Source organism: Crinia signifera, chromosome 1 (assembly GCF_055691185.1).
Source record: "Crinia signifera chromosome 1, ASM5569118v1, whole genome shotgun sequence".
Classification (NCBI taxonomy): Eukaryota; Metazoa; Chordata; class Amphibia; order Anura; family Myobatrachidae; genus Crinia; species Crinia signifera.
In genome coordinates this window covers 397,417,321-397,438,418 of record NC_139217.1, presented here as the reverse complement: position 1 = coordinate 397,438,418, position 21,098 = coordinate 397,417,321, and positions in this window count along the sequence as shown.

The window sequence follows — 21,098 nt, the reverse complement described above, 5'->3', positions numbered from 1 at the left end:
TTTGTAAGCCCAAGAAAGCTCCAATCAGCAGCTTTTATGAAGTCCTGTGTACCCAATCCTGGGTACGGGACCATTCACACTGACCACATCCCGGGTCGATGCCGGAATCTACCCAGGTCAAGACCTGGGTAGAAATCCTGGAATGCACATCCTGGGATATTCTTTCAAGACCCTTTCACACTGAGCTAAATCCCGGGTTGATGCGCGTTCATGTGCAAAAACCCGGGATAAAATTGCCAGTGTGAAAGGGGTACTAGAAGCGTGGGCGTGCACTGCTACATAAGAGAGGAATCTTTTAAATGATTTATATTCAAATGTAGATGAGCCCCAAAGCAGTTAGTAAGAGCTCTATACTTGGTAAAGTTTTGGGAAATGGTGCTGATCAGGGCCGGCGTTACCCACTCAGCAGCTCCTGCAAAGCAGGGAGGCGCCATGCTGAAAAGGCGCTGTCTCCCTCCCTGCTCTGCTAAAGCTGCCTCAGCCCTCACTGTCACTGCCTCCTGCACGCCGCCCGCAGCGCCTGTCTGACAGTGGGCAGGCGGCAGTACAAACAGCTGCTCCCTGCACTGCGAGAGCACACAGCCTGCACGCTGTCCGCAGTGCCTGTCTGACAGCGGGCAGCAGCATGGAGAGGCTGAGCAGCTCCCTGCACCGCGCACACACTGTCCTCCTCCTGCGACCTGCCCCCTCTTCCTCACGACACTTGCGGTGAGGCATGTAGCGCCGGTCTGTGAATGCCTGGATGACATGTCATGTCCGGATCCGCCCCCTACCCATTGCTCCCTGCACCTGTCAGCTGTCAATCAAATGACGAACAGGCAGCAGTGCCACCTCCCATTCCTTCCCTCTTCTCAGTGTGCTGTGCCAGTGCCACTGCCAGTCCTCAACACTCAGCCCCCTCTATCTCCTCCCCTCTTCTTCCATCTCTCCCCTCCTTTCCACCTCAGTCACGAGAGGGGTGTAATGGCGTCCTCAGCATCCTGCCTACGCAGATAGAAGAGGAGGGACTGCACAAGAGTTAAACAGCAAAAGAACAGGGAGTCTTTTATTATACATGTTTATAACAATTTTTTTAATAATTGTAGATATTTTTTATATTAATTTAAAAACTTTTTAAATAATGGGCTGGGCTATGTGTCTAAAGGTGGCCATACACTCTGCAATAACAGTGTGCGATGCAATGTGCGCTCTTGCGGGCATCGCACAGTACAAAAAGTATGTACTTTTTGTACTGCTTTCGGATTGCATCGCACACACATTGCATGCATACCGTGCGATATGATGCAATCTAACCCATAACGTATGCGATTCTCGCAGCGTGTATGGGCACCTTTAGTGCCTGCAACATTTTGCGGACACAGCACTGAGATGGTGTATGCATACATGTACATGCACCCGAGATCCTCCATAGGATCGCATGTTGCATACGCTCCCACAATTGGACTGCAGCTTGTTGTAATGGCAATGTGAAAGGGCGCAAAATTTATGGTTTGCAGGAGGGCGCTGGACACCCTAGCACCGGCCCTGGTGCTGATGATTCAATGTAAATGTATCTATCGCTCATTCCTTTTTCCCCAAAAATGTAACAGTGTAATGTGGTCGAGGTGAAATGAGGGAGATTGCTAGACTAATGAGGGAGAGAGGGAGATTGCTGCTTTTTCAGGGAGTCTCCTGCACAATGCAGGAGGGTAGGCAGCTATGACCACGTCTTCCGTCCGGGACACTGGAGAAGTTCAAGGGAAATTGATCTTTCACTGCATACATCATCCAGTGTGTATGCACCATTACAGGATCTGGGGTGGGGTGACGATTACACTGATCAACCAACCCCTAATACTGACACTGCTCTAGGCCCAAGCTAATAATAACTATCTATCTCAAAGAGCACACTATTATTTCTACCCCAACCAAGTGAACTGTTGAAATAAAGAAAAATTAATAAACAGAAACAAAATGACTGTATATATGGATCTCATTACTACTGTACTGTATATACAGACCATTTAATAATTAATATCATAATGAAAAAATACACATTAGTTAATAATGAATACAATTCTATATTATTATTTTTTTATTACTTCAGAATACCATTACCTATTTACACAGTGAGGCAAATAATCAAGAGACTTAAACTGAACAAACAGAACAAGAAGAAGCATGTGTGAACCTGCAGCTGCCATTCTATGATTGTGAAGGCACGTGTGTGCAAAACAGAATATATGATCTGCAAACTCCTCTAGGTCTAGCGAATGATGATAGCCACCAGGCAACAGCTGCTGGGTACAGACAGATAGCGGCCTCCAGAAGAAGGCTGAGAGTGCAGACAGCAGAGCTCTATCGACATGACTGAGATATATCAATACTGGTCAGATTTATTTCAGAACACTGATGCTGCCCATACGCTTGTGAGATATTGCATGCAATCATTCGATTTCGACCACATCTGTTTGATAAATTGAATGATTGTGTGCACATTTTGTGTACCATGCAACGCAATGTGCGGGCACGCCGGTCGAATCTTGTGTCTCATGATCTTATGTCCCGCACTAATATTTATCGAATTGTACGTGCAGTTGAATGCTGTTTTGTGCGCATTTCATTTTTCTAACTGCGACGTTTGATTTCTGAAGATTTCTGCTCACTTCCTGGCCACTCCTCTTCCACCCACTGTGCACAGATTTGTTTAATAATGTGGTGTGTTTTTTACAGCATTCGATGCAATCGCATTCAATCATGCGATGCCACCCATTTTTTTTTATCACAAGGGGCATTTGATAAATCGCATGATTGTATGCACAATTGTATGCCAAAAAAAGCATTTTCAATGCGATTTATGGAAAGGTGAGCTGCAAGGGAAATTAAACCCAATATTGCGTCGTATGCAATTGCACAAGTGTATGTGTAGCATTGTAATTTTTCTTACAAGGCCTACACATGGGGAGATTTGCCTAGCATTCTGAGAGATGCTAAATTGCTCAGAACACTCAGCAAGATCGCCCAGCACACAGCAATGCGCCAGTGCTGTGTGCTGAATGATCTGTCAGGGCCAGTGTTCTCTGGTGAGAATACTAGCTTTGACCCAGTGGCGTAGCTTCGATTTCAGCGCCCCCCCCCCCACCACTACAATTTCAGCCCCCCCCCCCTCTGTCCACTCACCACTTTTTGCCCGCTGCCGCCGCCTGGTCCGTTCCTGACCCGCCGGGACCTGCAGATCCTCCTGTCTGCAGTCTTGGCGCTCATCCTGATAGAATGTCACATTTAAAATGGCCACCGCCTTACAGCAGACCATTATTTAGGATGCAGGAGGAGGCCGCCGCCTCCTCTAGCATCCTTACTAACCATCTGCTTTGAGGGGGGGCAGCCATTTTGCAAGTGACTTTCTTTCGGGAGGAGCGCCGAGACTGCAGCAGGCAGGAGGATCTGCTGGTCCCAGCACGGCACCACCAGACGCAAGGGGCTGCCATAACAATACCTTCTGCCATGCGCCTCCAAGCCATCGCGGGGTCTGCGGAGGTATAGTTACGCCACTGCCCTGACCAATTAATATCCAGCATGCGCATGGCTGTCGCTATGGCCCCTATACACGGAACTGATGTAGAGGCATTTTCATAGCAATCTAGTGAGATCTGCCCTGTGTGTAGGGGCCATAACTAAAACGGAACAAATTACTCAAGTTATTAAAACCTTATTAAGTAACTTTGATGGAAGAGATCAGTTGTTGTTATTAGTAAAATAAAAAAAATCTAGTCATCCCCTTTGTCAAGAAAACATGTTGGGAATGTGCAACACTGTTTCTAGGTTTCATAGAACAAATAAAGAGCCTGATTCAGACCTCTTTGCGTGGCTGCAAATATGCAGCCCTGCTGATGATCGATAGGCCACCCATGCTGTGTGCATTCGTGTGGTCCCCCTGGAAACGTAGCTAGCCATAGCTAGCCAACTCTGGCCATTCGCAAGATGATTGACAGCCATCTGGAATTTGTAGGTGGCGCCGCAGTGTTTTTGGATGTACTGCCAAAAACCGTAGGCAGGCCCAACCATTGGTAGGAAGGAACACTGATGTCACCAGCATCCCTGATCTCCCCATGGCCATCACAACATCAAGCAATTCTAGGATTACTCAATCGGCTGCACACAGGGGAAATCCATTCGATGGTAAGCTATTGAGAATTCATTTGAATCTGTTTGCATGGCTGTGAACACATTTGCAGCCGTGCAGGGGCAGGGTGGCATTTACCTAAACGCTGGGCTCCGAAGATTGGCAGCCCAGTGATCAGGTCTGAATAGGGCCCTAAATCTGCATTTCATAGATGCCACGTACGTATGATGACCATACCTCCCAACATGACCCATTCCAGGAGGGACAAAATGCACTGTTCTTAAACCTCCCTCTTATTTTATAATTGCAATCACCTGTTGTAAAGAGATTCATTGATTTGAATGGTGTTTTCAACACAGGTGCTGGGAAGTCCAAGAATAGAGCATTCAGTCCCTCCTGGAGAGAGTCATGTTTGGAGCTATGATGGTGACTGAAATGGCCGCACCTTGTTATTGCATAAATAAATTATAATATCTCAGATTCTCATAGAGGCTAAAAAAAAAAAAGTAAACATCATGTACAGTAGGTGTCAGCATAATCAGGTAAATAAACCACAGGGAAATAAACCTCAGGGGCTGTGCCTAATTTACACCCCTCTTCTTATCGGTAGTTGAAATGTTTTATGAAAATAAAGGATAAATGCACAGAATAAGACCTGTAAGCAAAAAAGGTTAAAGGTTTGACTTGCTAAATTTGTGAGGGGATGCAGTCAATTTACCTACAATCAAAATCCCGACGGTCAAAATACCGACATTTAAAATACTGACACGGTCAAAATACTGACACGGTCAAAATACAGACATTTAACTTGTTCATACTTTACCATCCCAGTGGACATGGAGGGGGAATATAATAGTACGCCAAGCGCAGCAAAGCACCGTGCCCGAAGCATGGCGAGCATTGCGAGCCATGTGAGGGGACGTGGTACTACATTTGACTGTCCATGTCGCACCGACATGTGCCGACAGACGGAGTTTAATGCCTTTCCATCCACTGGGGCGTGAACGGAGAATAAATTAGTGTGCCCGAAGCATGGCGAGCGCAGCAAGCCATGCGAGAAGACGTGGTACACTCATACGGGTTTCATGTCGACCTATGTCAACATACAGACCAAAAAAATATGAATAACTTGTGTATACTTTTTGACCTGTGTATATTTTAAATGTCAGTATTTTGACCGTGTCGGTATTTTAAATGTCAGTATTTTGACCTTGTCTGTATTTTGATCGTCGCTCAATGGTTGTTGGTATTTTGACCGTCGGGATTTTGATTGTAGTTATATCATACCGAATCCTTCGTGAGGTTACAAAATATGCCAGATTGATGGCACTCTTCTCTTTCCTAATGTATTTGCAGTCAGCTATTAGCTAATATTGAGCTTGAACACCTGTTGTGAGATACAACCTATAATTAATCAGGCTCAGTTTGACAAGTTCAAGATCTTTTGCAATAGCCTATTCCTCTCAAGGTCAGACTCTGCATTTAGGGCAAATGTTTGCATAGTTTTTATAGCTCAGTGCACATGTTCCATTAAATGCCATATTAATAAATGAACCCAAAGAATAAAAGTTGTAAGAAAAGCAAAGATCCAAGGGCCTTATTCAGATCACATCGGTCCTGCGTGCATTTTCACGCAGTACCGATGTTGCGCGTCAGCGCATGCACAGGCGGGTATCTGCGCATGTTCAGGCGTATGGTGCATTTATCCAATTAGGGTACCTCATAACATATATATTTATTTTTAATGAAATCAATTACTTCCTAAATGACACTTAAACACATTACTTGCACTTTAGATTAACCCTTACATCATGTTAAGTTTAAAAACTTCATTGTTGCCCCTTAACCTTTGTTTTATGTATGCATACTATTTATTAATTGCAAGGCAAATGCAATCATTCTAAAAGGTCAAATTGTGATTTACACATAATAAATGTCAAATACCTACAGTTTAAAACACAGTATGTGTGTGTGTGTGTGTGTGTGTGTACATCATTATGCATACCCGCTGTTCCCAGTGGAACTATTGTATCGGAAGTATAGTGAGAATCAGGGACACCTCAATACAGTTTAACAATTATTTATTTACAAAATCATTAACAAACAAGAAATTATACTTATACCACGTTCCTCAAAGGCAGTTACAAGAGATAGCCAGTCCAAACAAGAGAGTCCAAACATAGGGTGTATTTCCAGGGAGCCTCCTCTCACTGGCCCTTATTCTGATCGGTGCGGATATTCCCGAATTCTTACGGTGCGGTCCGCACGCCACGCTGTGCTGCCGCGTGCGGCCATCGTCCGTAGAAACGCCCACGTGTCCTCCGCATTCGGACGGACTCACTCTTTAAGAACAGGGCGTGTTTACGGACGAAATACAAACCATACGTGTGCGGGGGAAACACTCAGATTCTGCACGGTATTACAGAGTATGCACGGGAATACCGCATCCAAACGGATGGCAAGCGGTGCTTCCGCACGGAAGCGGTGTATTTACGCAAAACTACTCACTATTATGTCTATTCTGCAATACATCACATGACCCACTTATTCAATTACCTATCCTCATACAAAAATGTTTATTTGGAATTGGAATCAATTAGATGCCAATATATCCTTACAAGCATGCCTAACACATGCATTGCACACATTAACCCTTCCAGCAATTGAAGTGCAATGGTTTGTATTTGACCCTGTGTAAAATATTATGAACAATCTACACATATACTGTTTAATGTGCAAAGAAAACCAACAACTTTGAACTTGCATAAAAGATTTATTGTGTTGAAAATTAAACATTTAAATAGAAAAGAAGAAAAAAAAAAAAATTATAGCAGCAAATCACGGAGGTCCTGAAGATCGGCAATTAGGAGCCGCAAATGGTGGCCCATCCGCAGGAGGGCCCCACGAACCCCCTCATCTGCTGGTACCCCCTCATCTGCTGGTGTTGTGGCATCTGTGGGCATGTCAAAGGGGCAAAAATTAGTCATGATATTCATGCATACATTTCACATACTGCTACATAAATTGCAGAAATGCTAGGTGACATGTGTATATATATATATATATATATATATATATATATATAAATATATATATATATATATATATGTAGAGAGATACAGACACACATAGATAAATAGATATGACACATACATATATATATACATACATACATGCAAACTTATTTACTAAATACTGTGTTTTTGTCCCTCGACCCTTTACTCTGCAGAAGACATAACAGTCATAGTGTTTCTTCTCATTCACAACCCACCCATGACTAACCAATGACAAGCATGTCATGGCCTCCGTCAATAAGAACTTGTCACAATCTCCTCAGTATAAGTTCAGTGATGGTTCGTGGCATGGGAGTTATGCAAATGTCAGGAATGCACAGTACACATCCTCAAAATCATAATTCATTCTAAACCAACCTACAATTCTGTGAGGGGAAAAAAACAATCTGAACTACAGGGGGTGTTTAGGTAGAGGAGGCTCCAGGGACACTGTCAACTTGTGACTCCATTCCAAGGTAGGCCGGCCCATACTCCATTTATAGCATACATCATATAGTTTATAAATACCATTCACCTAAAACATATATTCCGCTATATGATGGGACAGAATCTACGCTTGCAGCAGGTGAATTGGTACTTATGTAGTAACTGGGCTGCCGATTTTGAAATCGGGTCCATCGCATCGCATCGCACCCGACCATATCGCATGCGATGCGATGCGATGCGATGGACCCGATTTTTCCATAGGATTCAATGTTAAAATGGACTCTGTCCATTTTAACATAGAATTCAATGGGAAAAGGGGTCCTTTTCATACCCCTACTATCCAAGTGGGCATGGAGTTGGATATAAACCTGTGGCGAGCGTAGCGAGCCACCGAGCCCGAAGCGTGGCGAGCGTAGCGAGCCCCGCGAGGGGACACAGAATACCGTCCCCTCGCGGGGCTCGCTTCGCTCGCCACGCTTCGGGCTCAGTGGCTCGCTACGCTCGCCACAGGTTTATATCCAACTCCATGCCCACTTGGATAGTAGGGGTATGAAAAGGACCCCTTTTTCCCATTGAATTCCATGTTAAAATGGACTCAGTCCATTTTAACATTGAATCCTATGGAAAAATCGGGTCATCGCATCGCATCGCATCGCATGGTCGTATGCGATGCGATGCGATATCGCATCGCATCGCATCTGATTGTATGCCTTAACTTAAGGCATACAATCAAAAAATCGGCAGCCCAGATACTACATAAGTACCGGTGAATTTAATCCACAAATGATACACTCATCCCTTTACTCCAGGATCCTGTTTAACTACAACGGTTATGTGGCAGTCAAAATGGAGCTCCAAGCCATCCCACAAACCGGTGTAATTAAGCGGTGTCCTGGATGAAAGGGATGCCTTGGACACCCCATCTAACCCGTACCTGTATCTGTAGCTACCCACTTTGGGTTCTGTATTAATAGTATTGTAACAAAATTTATCATCACCAGTGCTACATAACAAATACCAGTACAACTAATTCATGAATGATGCATTATGTATACATACCGATCTGTTGGGCCTCCACCGCCTCACACGCCTCCTCCCCCTCTGATTCGGCCGACTCCGTGACAAGCGTGGGCTCCTCAGCCACCTCCTCCGCCAACACCACCTCCTCCACCTCCTCCTCCGCCACCACCACCTCCTCCTCCACCTCCTTCTCCGCCACCACCACCACCTCCTCCACCTCCTCCTCCGCCACCAACACCTCCTCCACCTCCTCCACCACCACCTCCTCAGGCACCTCCTCCTCCTCCACCGTCTCCTCCACCACTTGCTCCTCCTCCTCCACCATCTCCTCCACCACTTGCTCCTCCTCCTCCACCTCCTCCACCACTTGCTCCTCCTCCTCCACCTCCTCCACCACTTGCTCCTCCTCCTCCACTTGCTCCTCCTCCTCCTCGACCATCGCCGGCACCTCCTCATCAGGCTGTTGCACCTCCTCCTCGGCCTGGCCTGCCTCGGCCTGTTCCCGTGCCTGTCGTGCTTGGGTTCGTGCTGTGTGGTAGAAAACAAACATCATTGTCAATGTAGGGTCATTGGGGCACATGTATTTATCCATAACAAGAGATACATGGAAGGGTGATAATGATCAAAAACGATGCTTGAAAGTTGCTCCTTACTGTTAATGGACTCCAAAATGTGACATTTAAGTTATTATGTGATTGTTAGTAATTTGTTCAATCATTACAACCCTTGCATTTATCAATGTTTAACACATATTAGATCTGGCACATTGTATGCATCAGAATCAAGAATGCTATGTAATTACATATAAAAGCCACATGACTGCATGTTAACCAGGAAGAAGCACACATAACAGTCTATGGACTTGTAAACCCATGGACACCCACTTATCATGAGACAATTTGTATTGTGTATATATGCTATGATGTAAGTGCGAAATTTCATAGCGAAAATACTCACAAACAGCTATCTCCCTCCTGATCTCTTGGAGAAGCTGGGGCTGGCGCCTGCGGAGGTCTGACCAGCGCCTCTCTAACTGGCCGATGCTCCTCCGCACCCGGGTGCGGGCGTAAATCCGGCGCCCTGCCGCAGCATAGGCCCGCCGCTTCTGCACATTTGTTATAAAGGGCCCTGCACGGCCCAGCCTTGTCTCCATGACGGAGACCAGAGCCCTCAGTTCCGCAGGTGAAAACGGCTCTGCTCTGCGTGTCTCCGCCATGTTAACAATGGCATCAATCAACCAATCATATGCTTTCATTGGTTTATCACAGTTATTTGTGTTAATAACTTTATTGTTCATCTTTACATGAACAGCGTCTCTGCGCCAACACAAATGGCGAAAAATTCGCATGCCTTCAAAACGGTAGTGCTGATGTATGGCAATGAACAAATCTGATATATATAAAACACAGTGTGTATGCACTTTGCAAATCGAATAAGGCATCGCACCGCCAAGCAACGCGTGCTATAGCTTAGCAACGCCTAGCTGTACTTCGCATTACTTACTCTATGCATCTATGTGTAAGCGTACATTTATGTTTAAAAGACACATACACATACTTGCAGGTATCCTGAGTCCACCATTATACACCAGCGCTGCCTGGCTGCCTGGCTGCCTGGCTGCCTGGCTGCCTGCCTGCCTGCCTGCTCCTTGAAATTTCAAAACATGTTAATAAATTCAAATATCATATATATATATATATATATATATGCAAAGAAATCATACATCAACACCGAAAAAAGTCACCACCACATTACAGAATAAATCAATGTACTCACCAGACATCAGTGATAGTATCAACTACAAGAATGAAGATATAACAAACACATAAGATCCCTTGCACAAGGTATAATAATGACCACCTATATTGTACTTCCACCAAAACTAAGCACATATGATAAATATCTCCTATTTCTTGGCCATTAGGAGGGCAGGCTGGCTAATTGTCGTTTTGTAAGACTGACAACTAACACACTGTACTTATTTGAAGGGGTGATTTTTAGAACAATTGGTGTGTTCTGGTCAACTATATAAAATGTACCTGAAGAATCTTTGCGCCACAGAGTCCCGCAGCTGGTATCCCCTCCGGCATTCAGGGGCGCGGGATGGGCGCATGGGCGGATCTTGCGGCTCAGATGGAACCTCCCACTCATCAAAGGGTATCTCACGCCGCACAGCAATGTTATGGAAAAATACACACAGGCCCACGATCCTCGACACCATTTCAGGCGCATACTGTAAGTCACCACCAGTGCGGTGGAGCACTCTAAATCGACCCTTTAAAAGGCCAATTGAGCGCTCCACCACTTGCCTGGTGGCAACATGCGCCCGATTGAATGCCTCCTGTGGGCCTGGTGCTGGGTAGCTGTACGGCGTAAGTAGCCAGGGCGTACATGGGTAACCGGAGTCACCCAGAACCCACGCATCACGGCCTTCCAGCTCTTGTAGTCTTTGCCAAATCCCGGTTTGTCGGATGACATGAGAGTCATGGGCACTTCCGGGAAACTTCGAGTTGAAGGCGAGAATTTCCATGGATGGGCCACATACCACCATCACGTTCAGTGAGTGGAACAATTTTCGGTTCCTATATATCTTCTCACTTCGAGATGGAGGCACAAATGGTACATGGGTGCCATCCACAGCCCCTATCACATTAGGGAAGCCAGCAATTTGATGGAAGGCCTGCTGGCTTCTGCGCAGGGTCTCAGTGGCAAATGTCATGGCCATGAAGTGCCCCTTGCGCCTAAACATGGCCGACGTCACACGCCTCAGGATTCGGCAGAAGGCCGGCTGAGATATTCCAGCAAGTACTGCCACTACTTGTTGGAATGATCCTGAGGCGCAGAAATGCAACACCGCCAGCAGCTGTGTGTGAGGCGGAATTGCTGTCGTGATCCCGTGAAGAGGTTCCAGATCACTCTCAATTAACGAGAGCAGATCCAGAATGACATGTGGCGGTAACCGGTACCTAGTAAGTACCTCATCATCGGGCATATCAAACAGAGTCACCCGTGTGCGATAGATTCTAGCACGTCCTGGCCTCCTTGGGCGACGAGTGGGGAGAGCCGCAAGTGCCCTTAGCCTCCTTTCCATGAATGCCATCATTGCTTCAGCAACCTATAAAGAAATGAACATAAATAATGATGCACCTATGCACATAATGGCCATATCCGACAACAAATAGATTTGTAGGCTTCAATACGTACAATAGATGGCCGCCCCGTCAAATTGCGAAGATCCATTTGACTCTATAATGATGTAACAATAATATGAACTCAATACACACCGTCCTAAACACACAGATGCTTACAACATCGAACTACTAAACACTACTTGAGTATCAAAGGTGTCTGCATTTGTTGCCGACATCATGTACTCTGACACATTTCACCTATTGCTGGGACATGTTGTCCTGCAATAGATGGACACACACAGGTTTAAGACCTGTGAGTGAAATAGTGAACATGTGACATGTTGCAATAATGCTACAAAGACTTTGCTGGCCCAACAATCTGTAGTCAGTGAGGCAATGGTGCATACATTCATACACTTACATTGTTAATGGATATCATATCTACAAGGACCATGGAAGAGCTTACCTTAGACCCTGACAAGTACAGATCTGGAGACAAATGATTCTAGCAGCAATTCACTATTTATAGGCCTCTCACATGTGTTGTCTATAACAGTAGTGATGAGTATTGCATGACTTGTGGCCTGGATTTTCTAAGGGATTGGGCTACTTTTAGATTGCAATCAAACTCAACAATACCACAGTAGTCATGAACCAAATGTCATGTCATGCTACCAAATAGCATGTATATTGTGCGATAGTCACAGGTGTATCCGAAGATTCTATGCAATTTTAGAATTGGTGACCAATATTTCATGTAGAAGTTTCGCCAGGTTTTACACAATGGAATTTCCGCAACGTATGCGGCGCGAAAAAACCACGCCGTACGCAGGCGGCCGTTACGCTCGCGCACGGAACGCAGCTGCCGCTGATGTACGCCAAACAGGATACACAAACAGTATATAAAGGTGTATTAGAATGTGACAAAGTTGCTGCTAACATGTCTGGATCCCAATCAGAGGTGGACCAAGAGTTGCAGCTACTTTTTGACAAGATGGACTCCAGCACCTCCTATGTGCCACTGCACAGGCAGCCAGTGGGAAATGCTGAGGCTGCTGGCCCTTCTCCAGCAGGGCAACCTGCACCGGGCCCTTCTCCAGCAGGGCAACCTGCACCTGGCCCTTCTCCAGCAGGGCAACCTGCACCTGGCCCTTCTACAGCAGGGCAACCTGCAGCTGCCTCATATGCAGCCTCAGCAGAATCATTTGGAACACAACCGGGGACTTCACAAGATACTACCATGGGCAGCACTTCAAGTACAGCGCCACGTGCCAGTGGGCGTGGGCATGGACGTGGCAAGGGGAAAAAGAGGCCAACAGAGGAACCAAGTTCCCGAAATAAGGCATATGAAGCACAGGAGCTTGCCATCCTGGTTCCGCGAGCACGTGATTGGATTGAGTGTCCACCGGAGAGGCTGACACACACACGCCGATGGAAGATTTGGGAAGACATAACGGCAGAGATTAATGAAGTGGCGCCACAAGTTCGTGAGACGGAGCACGTCAAAAAGAGGCAAGTTGTTTTGTGATACATGTGCCCAGTAATAGACAAGTAATGTTTGAATTCATGCTTAGATGGATTTGGCAAATGGCCGGTGAGGTTGGTACGATACACAGGCATTATTGCCATGTTATTTAGTTGAGAGTTAGAGTAGGGTCAGTGTGAATGTGTATTGTAACGGTTGATATCATAGTTGAATGTAATGTTATCTTTTTGACATTAAGCACATGTCGTAATATGTAGCACAGAGCAATGGCTGCAACAGCAAACATCTGGAGTGACTTGTATTAATATGTCAACTTACATTGCAGGTGGCACGACTTCAAAACCAACCTGAAGAGGAAGATGACCAAGCGGTGGGAACACAGCCAGAGATCTGGGGCCGGGCCCATGCCATCAGGGCTAGAGTTCACCCCCCTGGAGTTGATGGCCGAGTGCTGTGTAGCAGTTGAGGAGGTCAGGGGGGTGAGCACGATGGATAGCGAGGCCCCAACTGAAGTGTTTGCGTCTTTTCTGGAAGGTAAATATTTGTCATGCCATAAGCTTGTGCAAGTAATTATCTTACAATGTGTCCTAATTGTGTTTATCATTTTCAACAGACACCCCACTGCTTGGTGAAGAGTCTTCTCAGGAGGTGGAGGAGTCCGTGCCACCTGGCCCCAGTGGTAGGCGTGTGCAGCAGCAGCCATCGGCCCAAGCCGATTATGCCAGCTTGGCCCAGATGCTTGGGGACATTAACCAGCAGGGAGAGTTGGCATCAGAACAGATGCGTAGGACCGAGGAGATCATGGCGAGCTTGGTCAGCACCCAGCAGTCCATCGCTGGGAGCATGCAGTCCATGGCTGAGGCGCATCAGGCCATGGCTGCAAGTGCTTAGGTGCTGGCCGAGCAAGCCACGCGTCAAAATGATCTCCTCCTCCACCATAATGAGCTTATGGTGGAGCTAGTTGACAGCAATAGGGTCCTAATGTCATCCGTTTATGGTGCATTACCACCAGCAACACTCCCTGCTGGCAGGAGGGGTAGACCATCCACCCCCTCACCAGCATCTGCTCCACCTGGGCCAGCATCTGTCCGTGGCCGAAGAGCTGCTGCACAGGCCAAGGAGCCTACCAAGGGCAAACGTGGCCGCAAATGAACTTGTGGCTGCATTAATCTCCACCGTTATGTGGTCCCAAATCTTTCATTGTGCTGTGTGTGTCAGCTTCTTGTGTCCAATCACGTGCTGAGGGTAACCAGATTAGCCCTTGCTTCATATGTCATTTTTGGTTCCCCTGTTGCCCTCTTTTGCCTGCCATTACTGTCTGCTGTACTTGAAGTGATGTTGCTAAGTCCCTTTGTGTTCCAAATGATTCTGCTGTGGTTATGAATGTGTGCAATTAGATTTATTTTCTATTATAATTTATTTATGTACATTCCTGACATGCTTTTTGTTATTTATTTTGTTTTATTTTTTATTGCTTCACAGTGTCAGTGTCTGTGAAATGTATTTAAATAAATTTCTTTACTTTACCAAAATTGTGTGGTTTAATTAGTACATGTAGAATACACATGTGTATTGATAGGATTAATATTCAGTGATGTCCATTCTTAGCAGTTTAAAAGTGTGGGACAAGTACAGCATATGTGTGTGTTTAGTAAAGGTTCCTTGAAGCAGCAATAGTTTCAATTAAAGCACTGACAAGCGTCCTATTAGTGAGTAATGAGTAAAGGAGTCGATTGTATTGGGTTCAGGTGTTAATGCTTGTAGTCATTAGGCGTTCCGTTCGCCTACCGCAAGACCGAGTGGTTTCCGCAAAGCAATACTTGACTTATGGACACCGCACATTTCTATCGGTTTTGGTCGCGTGCATTCGGAGTGCTATCCGAATGCACGCCCCCCAACATAAGTGTACTCCCCCGTGTCCGCCCATGTTTCCTCCCAGTTTTTCCCACTTTGAAACTACGCCCATGTGTCATTCCGCATGACGCCCATAATACGCCCATATTTCCAGACTGATTGCGGTGCACAGTTTTGAACGGGATTTGCCCGAACAGGTACGGAGTCAATGCGTGGCACATGCGCGTTGCGTTCTCCACGCATGCGCAGACGCCGTAAAGACGCTATCCGAAAGTATGCGGAAAAGTACGCATCAATCAGAATAAGGGCCACTGTGTAGTCCTGGATCTGTGGTCAGTCACAAGCACCCTGTCCTCAATCTTAGGTCCAATGGAAGCTCAAAATCAGTCTGTAGTGACCCTGTATTTAAACGAAATCCTGGGTGGTTGTCAAGGGATCATATCCACATATACATTAACTTGGATCCCTTGATTAGTGAATGCATATTGACAAACCCATTGTTGTATAGAATTTTAATTCAGGTCAACTATCCTGTGTATTTAGAATTGTAGTGAATCTTGTCAAATGCTTTGGTATATAAAGCATTTGACAAGATTCTACAGTACTTGAGCTCTGTAAACCTGTATATGTTTACATCAAATAACGGTATTGTCTGGCTTCTCCTGTAACACAATGTGGCAGTCTAAATTCTGATTAACACACTATAGCTACTAGTCTATGTATGAACAATGGTAACTACAAAGATACAGAGACATTCTTATAAAACAGATATAGAGCTATATAACACACATATACATAGAAGACAAACAGTTTACCCTAGACTAAAAGTCAACACGGTTACACCCGCTAACTTTATTTTTATTACAAATATTTGAATTTTGTGTCATGCAATGAATCGGTCACTATAATAAAGGTACTCTAGATCGCTGTGCAAACACACACACATACACACCACCACACCACCACACCTTCAACACCATTTATTCATTACCCTTCACTTTATTACAGTTTATGCAAACACACATCTCTATACAGTATCTACCTTTTGCAAGTGGCATAAATATATAACACAATTTACACATATACTGTAAAATTAAACAAAAACACACAGACAACTTCTAACTGTCATCAACTGTTTATTTTTATGAAAATTTAAAGAAAAATTAAATTAGGAGGTCCGTCAGGTCCTGCAGGTCTTGGGCGAGCATTAGCAGGTGCTCCCTCATTCTTGTCACCACGCTCACCACGCTCATCACCCTGTGGAGAGAACCCCAAAAGGCCGCATTGCATCTGCAAGGAATCAGCAGCCGGGACACCGCAAAGAGGGATCGAGTTTTAGAGCTGAGAACTGGCAAGTGATAGCTCTCAAGAGCTTAAAGCTACTAACCCATATTTTTTTTTTAAATGTATTAAATATCAATTAGAATTCTAATCTGAATCAACGCTGTCTTTAAATCTTTTCTGTGTTCTTACCTATCAAGGGGTGGAGTACTCCCTTGCTATAGATAGCTGCAGACTTGGACCTATTTTAGAAATAGATTTGCACTCTGTCATTTGTGCAAAGTATTATGGGACTTAGGGCCTTATTCAGATCTGAGCCCAGTACAAATTTGTTTGGGAAATGGGCAAAACCATGTGCACTGCAGGTGGGGCAGATGTAATCCAATCAATGTTTCGCAATGTTAAAGGATAATAGTATTGTAGAGAAAGTTTACTGGCAAAAAAAACAGTAAAATTGGCATCATGCTAAACACCACACATCGTGGCAAGGAAAGGCTCAGACCACAAAGGAATGCTGGGAATTGTAGTTTCACAACAGCTGGAGAGCCACAGGTTCTGTTAGGTCTGCACTAGAAGAATGCCTATTACGAAATCCAGCGTCAAACGCAGTCAGGCATCTTCTTCTGTAACCTAACATCAGAGCCAGATTAATGTCTAAATTTGCCTGGAGCTGAAAATTATCAAGGGCCTATTATGTGCAATAATAGGGGTTGTGGCCAGCACCTAATAATGTGGGGGGGCATGGCCAGTGTTCTAGTTGGGTGGTCTGCTCATGGGTGTGTCTCTATTTGTGTAACTACTTTCAACTAATTACATATGCCTGGATAAGGCAGTGGGTTGGCATAGGAAAAATGCAGGGAGATATATTGGCGGGAGCCCTCCAAAGGTGCACCCACAGGATGCTGATGTCCTAAGATCATAAGATACTTGCGGGGTGAGGCGGCACTCCAGTCATAAAAAAATACTGAAAGCCAAAATGTGGTAGAAAACATTTCCGCACCTTTTATGTGGTCACCTAAGTTTACCACACCATATACCGAGATGCGGTCAATATGTCGGCAGTCGGAATCCCGACGGTCGAAATCCCGATGCCGGAATCCCGACCGCCGCAATGCCGGCACTTTGTCCCTCTTTGGCTGTCCACGACACCCATAGAGGATGTCACGCTCCCCCGGACCGCGGGGGTCTCTTACCGGGTCCGGGGTCCAGCGTGGGGTGGCAGGCGAGTCCGGGGCCCGGGGCGGCAGCGTCTCAGCGGTGATCTGAGACAGCCGTCCGGGCAGCATGTTCCCGGCAGCAGCAGGGATCTCCGTGCGGCGTTCACTGCCGCGTGCACTTCCGAGTTGGCGGGCACGCGTCCACTAGGGGCGCGCGCGCCGTGCTGAGCACAATTTAAAGGTACAGGCAGGAAATTAGGCAGCAACCTGCAGGGATTAAAGGAAGTCCCTGGCAGGGGAACTCTGCCAGAGTATAGGTTCACACCTGCTCCAGCGTCCTTGTGTATTGTATCCTGACTTCTAGGGCCAAATGTAATAGGGTGAGAGTTTCAGAAAGTGAGAGATTTTGGGAGAGTTTTCCCATGTTTTTTAAAGCAGCAATCAATTACACTGCAAAACCAGGGTGATTTTGCCATGTAATTGATTGCTGCTTTAAAAAACATGGGAAAACTCTCCCAAAATCTCTCACTTTCTGAAACTCTCACCCTATTACATTTGGCCCCTATTATCATACAGACCCCGGCTTGTTCCTGACCATTCTCTTGTCTTATCCCACTGTACCTGCATCCGAGTTACCCCGTGTATGACCTTGGCTAAACCTCCTTGACCATTCTCTCAGTCTCATCCCAGTGTCCCGCGAAAAGTGCTCCCAGTGAATGACCCGGCTCGACCTTGGATTCTCTCTTGTCTTCTCCCTTGTGTACCTTCTGACCGTACTGTTAACGACCCGGCTAGACGACCACGTTTCCATATTCCCATAACCACACCAACTCACACGGGAAACCTGACCAGGGGGTCGCGACCGACGTGTCGGGCGCCGCTAAAGCCCAAATCCCGCTTGGAGGGGTCACTGGCAGAAAACCCCTGGCACGGTTAGACTCCGCACCCCTGTGTCAGGTCGAGCCAATTCCCGAGTTGGTGGGAATCGTACTACAATTTGTGACAGAATACTCTGGCCCATTGGAATATGGATCCAGCCAGTGGTCCGTCTCCTAAAGAACTCCTGGAACACTTGTTAACTAGAGTAAACAAGCAAGAACAGGATCAGGCACAAATCATGCAATGTTTGCAGACACTGATGCAGCGTATGGAGGCACCGCCGGTCCCTCCTCCTCCGGCACCAGCACCCCCAGCCGTTGTATGCAACGCTGCTCCTCTCCGAATTCCAAATCCCACAAAGTACGGCGGAGATCCAAAGGAATGTCGAGGATTCCTAAACCAATGCCTTATCCAGTTTGAAATCCAGGCCGCGTCCTTTCCTTCGGAGAGAGCGAAAGTAGCTTATATCATCTCGCTACTGACGTATCAAGCCTTGTCTTGGGCCTCACCCCTGTGGGAGAAGAATGACACAGTGATCAATAATAGTACTGATTTCATCGCTGCGTTTCGCAAGGTGTTCGATGAACCAGGCAGGGTGACGTCGGCTGCCTCAGCAATTCTTCGACTGAAGCAGGGAACCCAAACGGTGGGACAATACACGGTACAGTTCCGGACCCTCGCATCCGAGCTAGGGTGGAACGAGGAGGCTCTGATAGCCACATTCACGCAGGGGCTCTCGGAGAGAATTAAAGATGAACTGGCATCTCGGGACCCAGCAGAATCACTGGATGAGCTTATCTCCTTGTGTACCCGGGTGGACCTTCGCCATCGTGAGAGGGAGAAGGAGAAGGAGCAATCTCGGAAGTTTAGCTTCAAGCTGGCACCTCGATTTATCCCGCCGGGGCACGCCTCTTCTTCAGCACCCTCAGTCTCAGATAATCAACCAACCGAGGAACCCATGCAGATTGGGAAGTCTCGCCTACCACTCGCTGAAAGGGAACGGAGATTCAAAAACCGTCTTTGTCTCTATTGCGTGGAGTCTGACCATCGTCTCTCCAGTTGCCCTAAACGTCCGGGAAACGACAAAGCCTAACTGACAGTAGGGGGGTCAGCCTGGGCGCATTATTATATACCCCATCTCGAGTCCCCGCAGTGGGATTCACCATAGACATCACGCTACGGAATCAACATTCCTCCCTGGTGCTAAAGGCCTTCCTAGACTCAGGCGCGGACGGCAACTTTATCACAGCACAAACCGTTAAACGCCTGGGAATTCAATGTCAAAGACTGGCCAATCCGTTGCATATTGTGGGAGTGGATGGAAACAAATTACCGTTTTCAAGCATTTATTCCAGCTCCTCTTTGGTCCACATGAAAATAGGAGCTCTTCATCAAGAGCTTATTTCTTTCTTCGTACTTCCTTCGGCAGAGAATCCTGTTATTTTGGGATTACCCTGGCTACAGTTGCACTCCCCCATACTCGACTGGAGGAATCCACAAGTACTGGCGTGGGGTGCGGAATGTCAGGGGCGGTGTCTCACCAATGCATTATTTCCTCTACTAAATTAGACCCCGAGGTCAAGCTTTCAGCACCCTATCGGGCCTTTCTGGACGTATTCAGTAAGAAGGAGGCGGAGAGATTACCAGCCCATAGGGATTGGGACTGTGCCATCGATTTAATACCCGGGAAGTCGCCTCCACGCGGCCGGGTATTTCCGTTATCCATGGCTGAGTCCCAGGCAGTTTCGGAATACATTAAAGACAATCTGGAGCGGGGCTTTATCAGAGAGTCAAAGTCGCCTGCTGGTGCTGGCCTTTTCTTTGTAAAAAAGAAGGATGGGGGTCTTAGACCATGCATTGATTATAGGGGACTTAATGCTATTACGATAAAGGACCGCTTTCCCCTTCCCCTAATTTCAGAACTCTTCGACAGGATCAAAGGGGCATATGTTTTTACGAAGCTGGATCTCCGCGGAGCATACAATTTGATCCGAATCAGACCGGGAGATGAGTGGAAGACGGCCTTTAATACGCGTGACGGGCACTTTGAGTATTTAGTAATGCCGTTTGGTCTTAGCAATGCACCGGCAGTCTTCCAAAGGTACATCACCAAATCTTTCAAGACCTCTTGAATAAGTTCGTAGTCGTTTACCTAGACAACATTTAAATTTTTTCTAAAAACCTCCAAGAGCATCGGCATCATGTTCGCGAGGTACTGTCCCATCTTCGGGAACACCAGTTATACTGCAAACTGGAGAAATGCTCCTTTGAACAGCAGGAGATGCCTTTCCTGGGGTTCATTGTTACAGGCACAGAATTGCGGATGGATCCCAAAAAGCTATCCGCGATATCCGACTGGCCCCAGCCTATAGGCTTAAAGTCCATCCAGCGATTCCTGGGATTCTGTAATTTTTACAGACAGTTTATCAAAAATTATTCATCCGTGGTGGCCCCAATAACTAAGCTTACTCGGAAAGGAGAAAATACTAAAGAATGGTCCTTGGAAGCCAAACAAGCTTTTTCTTTACTTAAGCAGCTCTTTGTATCCGCTCCCATCCTAAGACGTCCCGATCCTGATAAACCTTTTTTTCTAGAAGTGGATGCTTCATCAGCAGGGGTTGGGGCAGTCCTTTCCCAAAGGGATGATGCTAATAAATGGTATGCCTGCGGTTTTTTTTCTAAGAAATT